We start from the raw sequence: 11,127 nt of genomic DNA on the forward strand, positions 1-11,127 counted from the left end.
TGTTGGCATAGAGTTGTTCATAGTATTCTCTTACAGTTTTTTATATTTCTGCAGTATCCGTTGTGATTTATCCTTTTGCATTTATACTTTTGGTTATTTGAGTTCTTTCTCTCCTCTTCTTAGTGAATCTAGCCAGGGGTTTGTCAATTTTGTTTATCTTTTCAAAGAACCAGCTCTTAGTTTTATTAATTTTCTCTATTGTTTTTTGAATCTCTATTTTATTGATTTCTCCTTTGATCTTCATAATTTCCTTCTTTCTGCTGACTTTAGGTCTGATTTCCTCTTTTTTGAGAAAGGCACGTATCACTATAAATTTCCCTCTGCGCACTGCTTTTGCAGCATCCCATAGATTTTGAGAGGTTGTATCTTCATTATTGTTTGTCTCAAGGTATTTTTTAATTTCTTACTTGATTTCCTCATTGACCCATTGGTTTTGTAGTAGCATGTTGTTTAGTCTCCATGTAGTAGGTTTTTTCTCATTTCTTTTCCCATTGTTGATTTCTAGTTTCATGGCATTGTGGTCAGAGAAGATACTTAAAATAATTTTTATGCTCCTAAATTTGTTGAGGTTAGCATTGTGTCCCAATATGTGGTCTATTCTTGAGATTGTTCCACACGCACTTGAGAAGAATGTGTATTCTGATTTTTTTTTTGGATGTAGTGTCCTGAAGATGTCAATGAAGTCTAACTTTTGTTTCCTTTAGGATCTCTGTTGCTTTATTGGTTTTCTGTCTAGAGGATCTGTCCATTGATGTGAGGGGGGTATTAAAGTCTCCTACTATGATTGTATTCCCATCAATTTCTCCCTTTATGTCTGTTAATATTTGTTGTATGTATCTGGGTGCTCCTGTATTTGGGGGATATATGTTGACGATAGTAACATCCTCTCCTTGGATGGATCCCTTAATCATTAAGTAGTGTCCTTCTTTGTCTTTCTTTATGTCCTTTGTTTTAAAGTCTATTTTGTCTGATATGAGTGTTGCGACTCCTGCTTTTCTCTCATGTCTATTGGCGTGAAATATTTTTCTCCACCCTTTCACTTTCAATCTATATGTATCCTTTGTCCTAAGGTGAGTTTCTTGTAGGCAGCATATTGAAGGTTTTTGCCTTTTTATCCACTCAGCCACTCTGTGTCTTTTGATTGGAGCATTCAGTCCATTGACATTTAAGGTGATAATTGATAGATGATTATTTATTGCCATTTTAAACCTCGTGTTCCAGTTGATGCTATAGTTCTCCATTCTTCTTTTCTTATTTTGGTTGGATGGCCTCTGGTTATTTCCTGCTTGAGTGTTGTTTATTTTTTTTTTCATTTTTTGCAAATGCAATGTTTGGTTTTGGCTTGTGGTTGCCTTGTTTTTTAAGTATGTAACCCCTTCCTATAATTGTGTGTTTTAGCCTGATGGTCCTTTAGGTTCAAGCACTGCATTACTATACTAAAATTAAGAAGAGAAACAAACAAACAAACAAAAAAGGGTCTATTTATTTCCTTACTTCCCTTGCCCACGTTTTATGATTGTGATGACTCGTTTTTTCCTTTTTAATTTTATTTTGTTTGAAACATGTTCATGATTAAATCTGTATGCTGGCTTATTTGAGTGACTTCGCTCTGATGTGGTTTCCTCCAGCATAGTTCTTCCTCTTTTTTTTTTTTTTTTCCTTTTTCCTCCCTTTCTTTCCTTCTTTTTTTGGGGGGTTTAGAGAAGCCCTTTTAATATGTCTTTTAGCCTGGGTTCTGTATTGATGTATTCTTTTAGCTTTTATTTGTTGGAAAAATTTTTATTTCCCCTTCTATTTTAAATGATATTCTTGCTGGATAGAGTATTCTAGGTTGCATTTTTTTTTCCTTTTAGCACTTTAAATATCTCTTGCCATTCCCTCCTGGCCTGTAGAGTTTCTGTAGAGAAATCAGCTGATAATCTTATGGAGGTTCCCTTGTAGCTAACATTTTGCTTTTCTCTTGCTGCCTTTAGGATCCTCTCTTTATCACTAAATTTTGCCATTTTTATTATAATGTGTCTTTGTATGGGTCTTTTGGGTTCTACTTGTTTGGGGCCCTCTGTGCTTCCAGTATCATGAACTCAGTATCCTTTCGATTTGGGAAGTTTCCAGCAATAATTTCTTCAAATATATTTTCCATCCCCCTATCTTTTTCTACTCCTTCTGGAATTCTTATTATGCGTATATTGGCCTGCTTTATATTATCCCATAGATCTCTCATATTGCTTTCCTGTTTTTTTATTTGGTTTTCTGTCTGCTGACCTGATTGGGTGATTTCCATTATTCTATCTTCCATATCACTAATTCGTTCTTCTGCATTATTCATTCTGGTTTTTACTGCCCTAAGTTCAGTTTGTATCTCTGCAAATGAATGTTCTAGTTTTTCTTGGCTCCTCCTTATATTTTCTAGTTCCTTTCTGAGGGTGTCTGTATTACTGTTCATATCTTCTCTTAATTTCTTTAGTATTTTCATTATTTTTCTTTTGAATTCCATGTCTGTCAGGCTGCAGAGTTCTGTTTCATTGTTGACTGCTTTAGGTGAGTCTTCTGTTGATATAACTTGGAGTGGTTTCTCAGCTTCTTCATCTTGCTTGTTGTTTTCTTTTTCCTGGTGGAGATGTACTCTCAGTGGCCAGGCAGTGTTTGCCTTGGCACTGCTGTGGAATGTTTCCTGAGGGCTGTGTTGTTGGTCAGTCTTCTTTGAGGCAGTGTGGCTTTTCTGGAGGGTGGGCAGGGCTGACAGGGTGTCTCTGAAGCAAAGGAGGACTTCCTGAGGGCAGACAGGACTGGGAGGTCCGTACCTCAGTGGAAGCAGATTTCACTCGGCTGGGCCAAGCTTGTTCTAACTTTTCTGGGCTGTGGGGGCTCTTGCAGGGGACTGGCGGTGCTTGGCAGCTGTTCCATGGGAGTGCAGCACCCCTCTGAGGGCTGGAGCAGCTAGCTGGGCCACTGAGAACCTAAGAGGCTCTTCCTCAGGGCAGCCCAACTTGGAAGTACTGCCTGAGAATGTAGGCATATTTTTCATGGCCTGGCTGAGCTTGTTCTAGATTTTCACGGCTGTGGGGGCTCTTGCAGGGGATTGGCAGTGCTGGGCAGCTGTTCCATGGGAGTGAAGCACCCCCCGAGGGCTGTAGCATCTATCTGGGCCACTGAGAATCCATGAGGCTCTTCCCCAGGGTAGCCCAACTTAGAAGGACTGCTTGAGAATACAGGCAGGTTTTTCACAGCCTGGCCAAGCTTATTCTAGCTTTTCTAGGTTGTAGGCCTTTTCCCGGGGGGTGGTGGTGTTTGGTGCTGCTCTGCGGGGGTGTAGCCCCTCCAGAGGGCAAGCAGGCCAGAGCAGGGAAAGCCCCTGCAGTGGTAGGCTTCTGGCAATTGTTGGGGCATGCCCTTTGGGATGGCAGGCAGCCTCAGGTCTGGCATGTGCATGAGGTAGGGGGAGGGAGGATGCACTGGGAAGAACAGCTTTCAAATAGCTGGTGGGCCAGTGAGCTTGCTGTGGCATGGGGAGTATTCTATGGGGGCCCACCCCTTCTTCTCTCCCCTCCCCAACACTGGTGCCTTGTCTCTCCTGCAGTTCCAGCTCTTCTCCCAAGTTCCCTCTGATGTGGCTTTCCACTTCACAGCCCTTAGCATATTCCCCCCACGATGCTCTGCTTTCTAGTCTCCCAGGCAGTCTCTGCCCCATCAAACCTGACAGACCAGTTCCTAGACCTCCCCAAGCAGTCTCCACACTGCCCACCCCAGCCCCTTTCAGGGGACTAACCTCTGGAGACGAGGTCTTGGTGCTCAGCCACCACCCAAGCATCTCAGTCTCTTGGTGACTATGCCAGTAGTTCAGATGATCTGTTTGGTTCTCACTCTGCTTTTCAGAACTCTGACTTACTGAAATCTGCATCGGGAGATTCTTCCAATTTGGTTGCTCTTTCCATTGAGTAGGTGACTTTTCAGGGTGTGGGGTCCCTTTCTCCTCCACAGGTCCCTTTAAGGAGTGCCTGTCCAGTTTGGATTCACCTTCTGTCACTCTCTTTTCTCTTGTTTTACCCAGTTATGTCATGAGATTCTTGCTGTTATTGGATTTTAGGGTCTTCTGGCAGCGATTGATTGCTGTTCTGTGCAAGTTGTTTAACCTGTGGATGTGTTTTTTTTGTTGTGTTTGTGGGAGAGGGTGAGCATGTCCCCCTACTCTTTCACCATCTTGCCTCCATCTCTCATTTCTCCATTCACTAGAAACAGTGAATCTTGACAACCATTTAACATCTCCAACTGACCAATGTCAATTTGCCACTCAGCATGTATCACTTCCAAGAGAGAGAATGAAAATATACATATTCTAATAATAGATTACATATATAAATACATATTTAAATAATTTATGCATGTAAAGAATTTACATATAATAATATATAAATCTATATACACATCTATTGGCATAAATAATTACATAAGTCCATATACTTCAATCTGTGTATCACTCAAGTATACTCTCGTAAATAATTTTCAAGTGATTAAAGACTAAAGCATGTAATTGCCCATGGCCTGGGATATAGTATTAGTTCCTTTGTTGTATATATTTAGAATGAATTATGTAGGAAATTGATGTGTGAAGTCAGATATTGACATAGTGTTTTCTTGTCATACTCTAATTCGTTAACTTTAACGGAAAGAAAGATTAAGTGTAAAATTCTAATCTAGCACTTCAGCTTTAAGGATCTGACATTTTATTAAGAGTGAAATCATAATTATTGTACCTATGGAAATGTCTGGTTTTTATCCTTGAAAATCTAAAGATGAGGTGTTTTATTTAAGTTTATATAAGATAGCTAAATGAATGAGATGTGTTAGTTCATTCAAATGTTATTAAAATTTACATTTTAATAAGTTTTGTCAGGAGACCCTTTTTTCAAAAAAAAAATTCATTTTTTCTTTTTCGGTACACACCTGCATCATATGGAAGTTCCCAGGCTAGGGGTCAAATCACAGCTGAAGCTCTGGGCTGGCTTACATAAACCCCAGCAACTGCAGCTCAGAATCTGAGCCACATCTGCAACATATGCCTCAGATTACAACAACTCCAGATCCTTAACCCGCTGAACAAGGCCAGTGAACAACCCACATCTTAGGGATACTATGTTTGGTTCTTAACCAGCTGAACCACAATTAGGAACTTTTCAGGAGACTCATTTAATTTGATTTTCTTCATTTCTAAATGGACATTCCTTACAGCGGAATTTGGCACAGCATGTAAATCAAATATATTTTAATTAAAAAAAAGAAAAAAAATAAACTGACATTGCCTTCAAATCAAATTGTGTACAGTATATGTCTTTCGTGTTTCTTTCTTTCCCTCCTTCCTTCTCCTTCTTTCCTCCTTCCTTCCTTTCTTTCCTTCATATTTTCCTCCCTTTCTTAAAAATAAAATATCTTAAAGTTACCAATAGATCATGAGTATAAAACTTCTCCAATAATATTAACTTTCTTCCATTAACCATAAAAAATTGAAAACTTCAGGTAGTCTTAAGGCTTTCCTTGTGCTCAAAGATGTTTATTTAAATCTTTATAATATATAGTAGAAATTAGATATTCTTTGTATCAAGTGAAAAAATACTTTGACTTTTTCCTCTAAGTACTAGTGTGAATAAATGTATTATCTATAGTAATTTATGTGATGATATTTATCACATATTAATCGAGTTTTAATTAGTGTTATTTCATCTCAAATTATTGACTACTTCCTATCATAATCACTAAATATTTTAACAATACCTAAATATTTCTAGTCCAATCTGCTTATCTTTTACCTGAGGATTTCTTCTAAATCCTGTGTTATAGCAGATAGTTCTTACCTTGAAACAATTTTGACAAATATTTCCTGTATCTTCCTTATACAGATGTCTTTATATTCATGTTGTTTATTTATTCATTTGAAATTTATTTTATGAAAATTATAAAGTTAGGTCCACATTTCTTTCTTCAAAATAATTATGCACTTTTAAAATAATGCATCACCAAAATAATAAATGATTTATATCACAAAAAATGCAAATTATATGGTTGATATCTAGCGTAGCTTGTGCTATAGTGACTCAGTCATTTACTCTTATGGTTGGAGTCCAAAGCTCAGAAAACAAAAATACTACCTCTAAGTACAGTAAGCATAAGTATAATTTTTTATTAATGTATCAAATTTAAAATAATTTGAAAGAGAAATGCAAACAGGCAAACTGAAAACAAAACATATTAACACAAAACAAATTCTGTAATCTTAATTTAATTTTGGTGATGAAATTCTGTCAAATAATGCTCACTACTGAGGCCACCAAAAATGTTTCTCCAGCCACTTTCTCAAAGCCCCCTTAACTTCTTTATTGTTCACACTATATATAAGGGGGTTCAACATAGGTGTGAAAATTGTATAAAAAACAGAGACCACATTGTCATAGGCCACTGAATGGTAGGATTTGGGCCACATGTAGATAAACATGATGGTGCCAAAGAAGAGCCCCACCACAGCCAGGTGGGAGGAACAGGTGGAAAAGGCTTTTTTCCTGGCAGCAGTGGACTGCATGCGAAGCACAGCAGTCAGGATGAGACTGTAGGAGGCCAAAATGAGAGACAGTGGGATCAAGAGCATCAAAATGCAACAGACATACATGAAAAACTCAAAAATCGTAGTGTCTGAATAGGCAAGGCGCATGAGTGACAGTGCCTCACAAAAGAAGTGGTTGATTTTCCAAGAGTGGCAGTAAGGGAAGCTCAGGGTGGCAGCAGCCTGCATCAACCCATCTACTCCTCCCAAAACCCAGAAGCCTGCTGTCATGTGCAAGCAGAGCTTCTGATTCATGAGGATTGGGTATCGCAGGGGGTGACAGATAGCCACATAGCAATCATAGGCCATGGCTACTAAGAGGAAGAACTTGCCCCCTCCCAGAGTGAGAAACAGGAAGATCTCCAGCCGGAGAAATGGACCTGGTGTTCATCAGGTAGTTGACTGCCATTTTGGGGATAATAGTGAGGACCAGCATCATGTCCATGAGGGAGAGCTGGCTAAGCAGGAAGTCTATGGGTGTGCACAGGCGGGGATCCACGTGAATGAGCAAGATCATGAAGACATTGCCCATCAGGGAGTTGAGAAAGGTCATGAGCACTATGGAAAAGAGGAACAGATGGGTCTGTGTGTGGTTAATGAGCCCTAGAAGAATGAATTCCTGTGGTGTCATTTGCATTTTCCATAGCTCCAGTTATTCCTGGAAGAAAGCAGATGATTAGGACATGAGATCTGCTGAAAAGGAAGCTTGGGCATTTCCTTAAGAAAACTTGTTCAAATGCTGTTGGAAAAAATGGGACTTGGAGGAATAATTATGACTTTAATCTTTCAATTCACAACATGATTTTTGCCCTAGCATCCTATCACCCATGACTTTGTAATTATGCATTAATTTTGATCCAAATATATTATATAACATGTATTAATAATAGTACAAATTACTTTTCTATTATCTCTCTATATTTTGTCCATATGTCACATGTAATTTACTCATGGTATTAGGAAATGTTATTATAGAATCAAAAGTTTCTGTAATTTGGGGGCTTCTGTATTGAAGCAGCTACAAGCTCTTCATCCATTTTAGTCACTATTGATGTGAAATTCTGATGTTATAACTATTGCATGTTTCCCTTATATTTGTTTAAATTAGTTTCACAAGAGTTCTTTTGACGTTAAGATGTCTTTTTGATTACAAAATTACACACAAAAAATGTAGAACTATTCAAACTCAGTTTCCTTGGGAGGAAATGTGGCTAATCTTCCCTGTTTCACAATTGCAGGGAGCCCATGATCTCAGTACACCATGTTTCTATTTACTGCAGATACTACTCAGGGGCACTCATCACCATATGCCTCATGTAACCATGCCTGGTCTTCCTGATTACATGGACATTTACTCGGTTTAGAGACCTCTCAAAATTTAACATTTACCTAATGTAATCACAAAATGAGACTGAGTCTTATGCATTACAAAAAGTTAATACATTCATATAAAACATAATCTAAAGGAGCATAAAGAAATTGATCTTACTTGCAATCTTTTACATTTTGTGACCAGTAATCACATTTTCTTAACTGTAGAACTATATTAATTTATTAACCAATTCAATTATTAATTAGAAGATTTCTTACTATACTCTTTTAATTGATTAATTAGGTATTTAGGTGATCAATTAAGATTTAGCCAAAAAATTTATCACTCAAATTAATCTGAGATATTGCTTTGCCTATACATAAATATGAAACATTTTGGTTACTTCCAGGAATTACTTACCTTTTCAATGACCCTCTAGCATCCATGTTTGTTACCTGTGGTGTCTATGGTAATTGAAGTGGACTTATATGAAAATTAATTTCTCTCTTATCTGACGTTTGTCTTTTTCTTTCAGAGCAAACTTTATTTTTTTATTTTTTATTTTTTTTGTCTTTTTGCTATTTCTTGGGCCGCTCCCGCGGTATATGGAGGTTCCCAGGCTAGGGGTCCAATCGGAGCTGTAGCCACCGGCCTATGCCAGAGCCACAGCAACGCAGGATCCGAGCCGCGTCTGCAACCTACACCACAGCTCACGGCAATGCCGGATCGTTAACCCACTGAGCAAGGGCAGGGATCAAACGCGCAACCTCATGGTTCCTAGTCGGATTCGTTAACCACTGCACCACGATGGGAACTCCCAGAGCAAACTTTAAAAGGGAGCTGAAACTATTCATTAACCTGTTGGATTACTTCTCCAAATTCACTGTGAACATCTTCCGCCTATATATTCTATTTAATTGTCTGAATTTTCCCTATGGATATATCTTTCTTTGTGATACTGTTCTGACTTTATATGCATGTTAAATATCTTCTCCAGTCTATTTAAAATATTAACAATTTTGGAATTGTTATAGAATAAAATTTGAAGCAAAGTTTACATTGAGTATTACATATATTTGAGAAACTCATATGTTATTATTTATTTAATAATATTGACAGGCTAGAGCAACTTGGTAGATTTTATCATGTTAAACCATATGAATATTATTGTAATAAAACTGCTGTCATTGATGCATAAATTGTTTGAATTTCTGATCATGGTAAGTTTGGTATTATTCTTTAACTATCTTTTGCATCTATGATTATGAAATATATTAACCATATAAATGTTTAAAGTTCATTTTTGTTATTACATGATATGGATAGATGGGGATGTCTTTATGCATTTGCTAAAATACATGTAACAGAATACAAAATTCCTCCAATTAATCCAGCCCAGAGTCAGGGCCAATATGGTAGATGTGAATAATAGAATACTTAGACAACATGAAGACAAAATTCCAAACTCTCAAAAATCACTTAGAAAGTATTTGTGAGATTTGAACAAGTTACCACAATCCTTGTGGGGTTAGTTTCCTTATTTCCAATTTGGAAGTTCATATTTTACAGTACTGTTCCAACACCATCTTCATTTGTTCTATTAGGGCTCACTGTGTGTTCTCTATTAGAATCTAAACCATCAACTAATGCTCATGCTTAAGACAAGTCTCAACATACTTTTTATATTATGAGGTACTTGAAGTATGATTTTGAAAGTCTTATATGAGTTTAAAATTTAAGGAGGCATTATTTTAAACAAATAGTTATTAAAGAAAGATCATTGTGGTAACATCAGATAATTTATTTATATCTTATGTTTCCAAATAAAAAGTCATGAAAAATACCTATACATTTCAAATTTAAATAGTAGGAAATTTAAAGTCCTGAAATTTATGTGAGTCACTAATAAGGCGCATTAAAATTTAGATAACCGACAGCAGTATTTGCATTCCTGGTCCTTAAATAGAATTTTCCTCTTTGATTTTATGGGATAAAATTACAGAATTAAGGTATAGGCTTCTTGAATTTGAATACCTATATCACCAAAAACTAGTTGGAAGAATTTAAGCAATCTAAATGGAAATCTGTTTAAATATAAGTTTCATTATGTACAAAATTGGATGAAATGTATTATTGATCTCAGGATTAATTGTTGATTAGAAAAGAAAATATATACAAGTGCATAGCAATATATATGGCACAATATAATACCGCTATACAAATTATTAACCTTAATAATTATTTACTATTATTATTAGTATTACCACCAAACATTTTGGAAGTAAAATCAATATTTATTTGAGAATTAACAATAATATAATTTTAGTTATTTTTAACATATGAATAATTTAGGTGACAAAATATTTACAATATCTCTTTGGGTAGGACTCTACACTCCATCCAAAATTTATGAAAATTTTGAACACAGAGAAAACATACCCAATCATTGTAAATTCAATCATTCTAAGGCTTTATCTAGAAGCTTTGATTACTACTATTTTTGAAATTTTTTATGTGTTTAACACAAAATAGATTATAAGAATTTCAATATGTCATGGAATTTATCATGCATAAAATAACTTATTTCCTTCTTAAAAGTTTTAAAGAACTAGGATAAAAAGATGATATCCCATTATTATTATTATTATTATTATTATTATCCTCATATCATAATGGCTTCTTTACCCAAGGGGATTCAATTCTCTGCATTTCAACAGGTTCAAGTGCAGGATAGATTTGCAAGTCAAAGCATAGTAGTCATCTATGTTGTTTCCCTACACATAGAAGACAGTATAAAATCACATGTCATTTATTTTCTAGTTTTTATAATTTGTCCTTACATGGGATAAAATTCCTTTTACTGTCATTTTTTAAATTCCTAGCCACACTTAAAAGTGTTTTGTTTGTTTGTTTTCCCCTTCAGGATTATCAAAGCTGCATCCTTTCCAACTGGGTGCTTTATGTTAGACACTGGTGGACCAATAAATTATCCTGGCTCTCACTTGGCATTTTTCTTAAATTTGACTCTACATTTTAAAGGAAATATGAATCTGGTTCCATATCATGCTATAAATGTGGCATCTCAGACATAACAAGAATCTTAATTTTAGAAAATATTATCCCAAGGACTATACTAACTCCTCGATATGTGTTAGCTCATTAAATGTCACAATAACTAGATAAAGAAGCCACTGATACTATTTTTGAACCATACATGAAGTTGATT

At 36.2% G+C, this 11,127-nt stretch overlaps 1 pseudogene; it reads right to left on the reverse strand.

Annotated features, from left to right (window-relative positions):
- Positions 1–6,307: 6,307 nt before the first annotated feature.
- On the reverse strand, positions 6,308–7,121 carry LOC110259602 (olfactory receptor 2T33-like; annotated as a pseudogene).
- Positions 7,122–11,127: the final 4,006 nt, after the last annotated feature.

This window comes from Sus scrofa, chromosome 2 (genome assembly GCF_054392235.1).
Source record: "Sus scrofa isolate SSC_HxYL_T2T_F1_AM1 chromosome 2, Sscrofa_HxYL_maternal_Yorkshire_Landrace_v2.0, whole genome shotgun sequence".
Classification (NCBI taxonomy): domain Eukaryota; kingdom Metazoa; phylum Chordata; class Mammalia; order Artiodactyla; family Suidae; genus Sus; species Sus scrofa.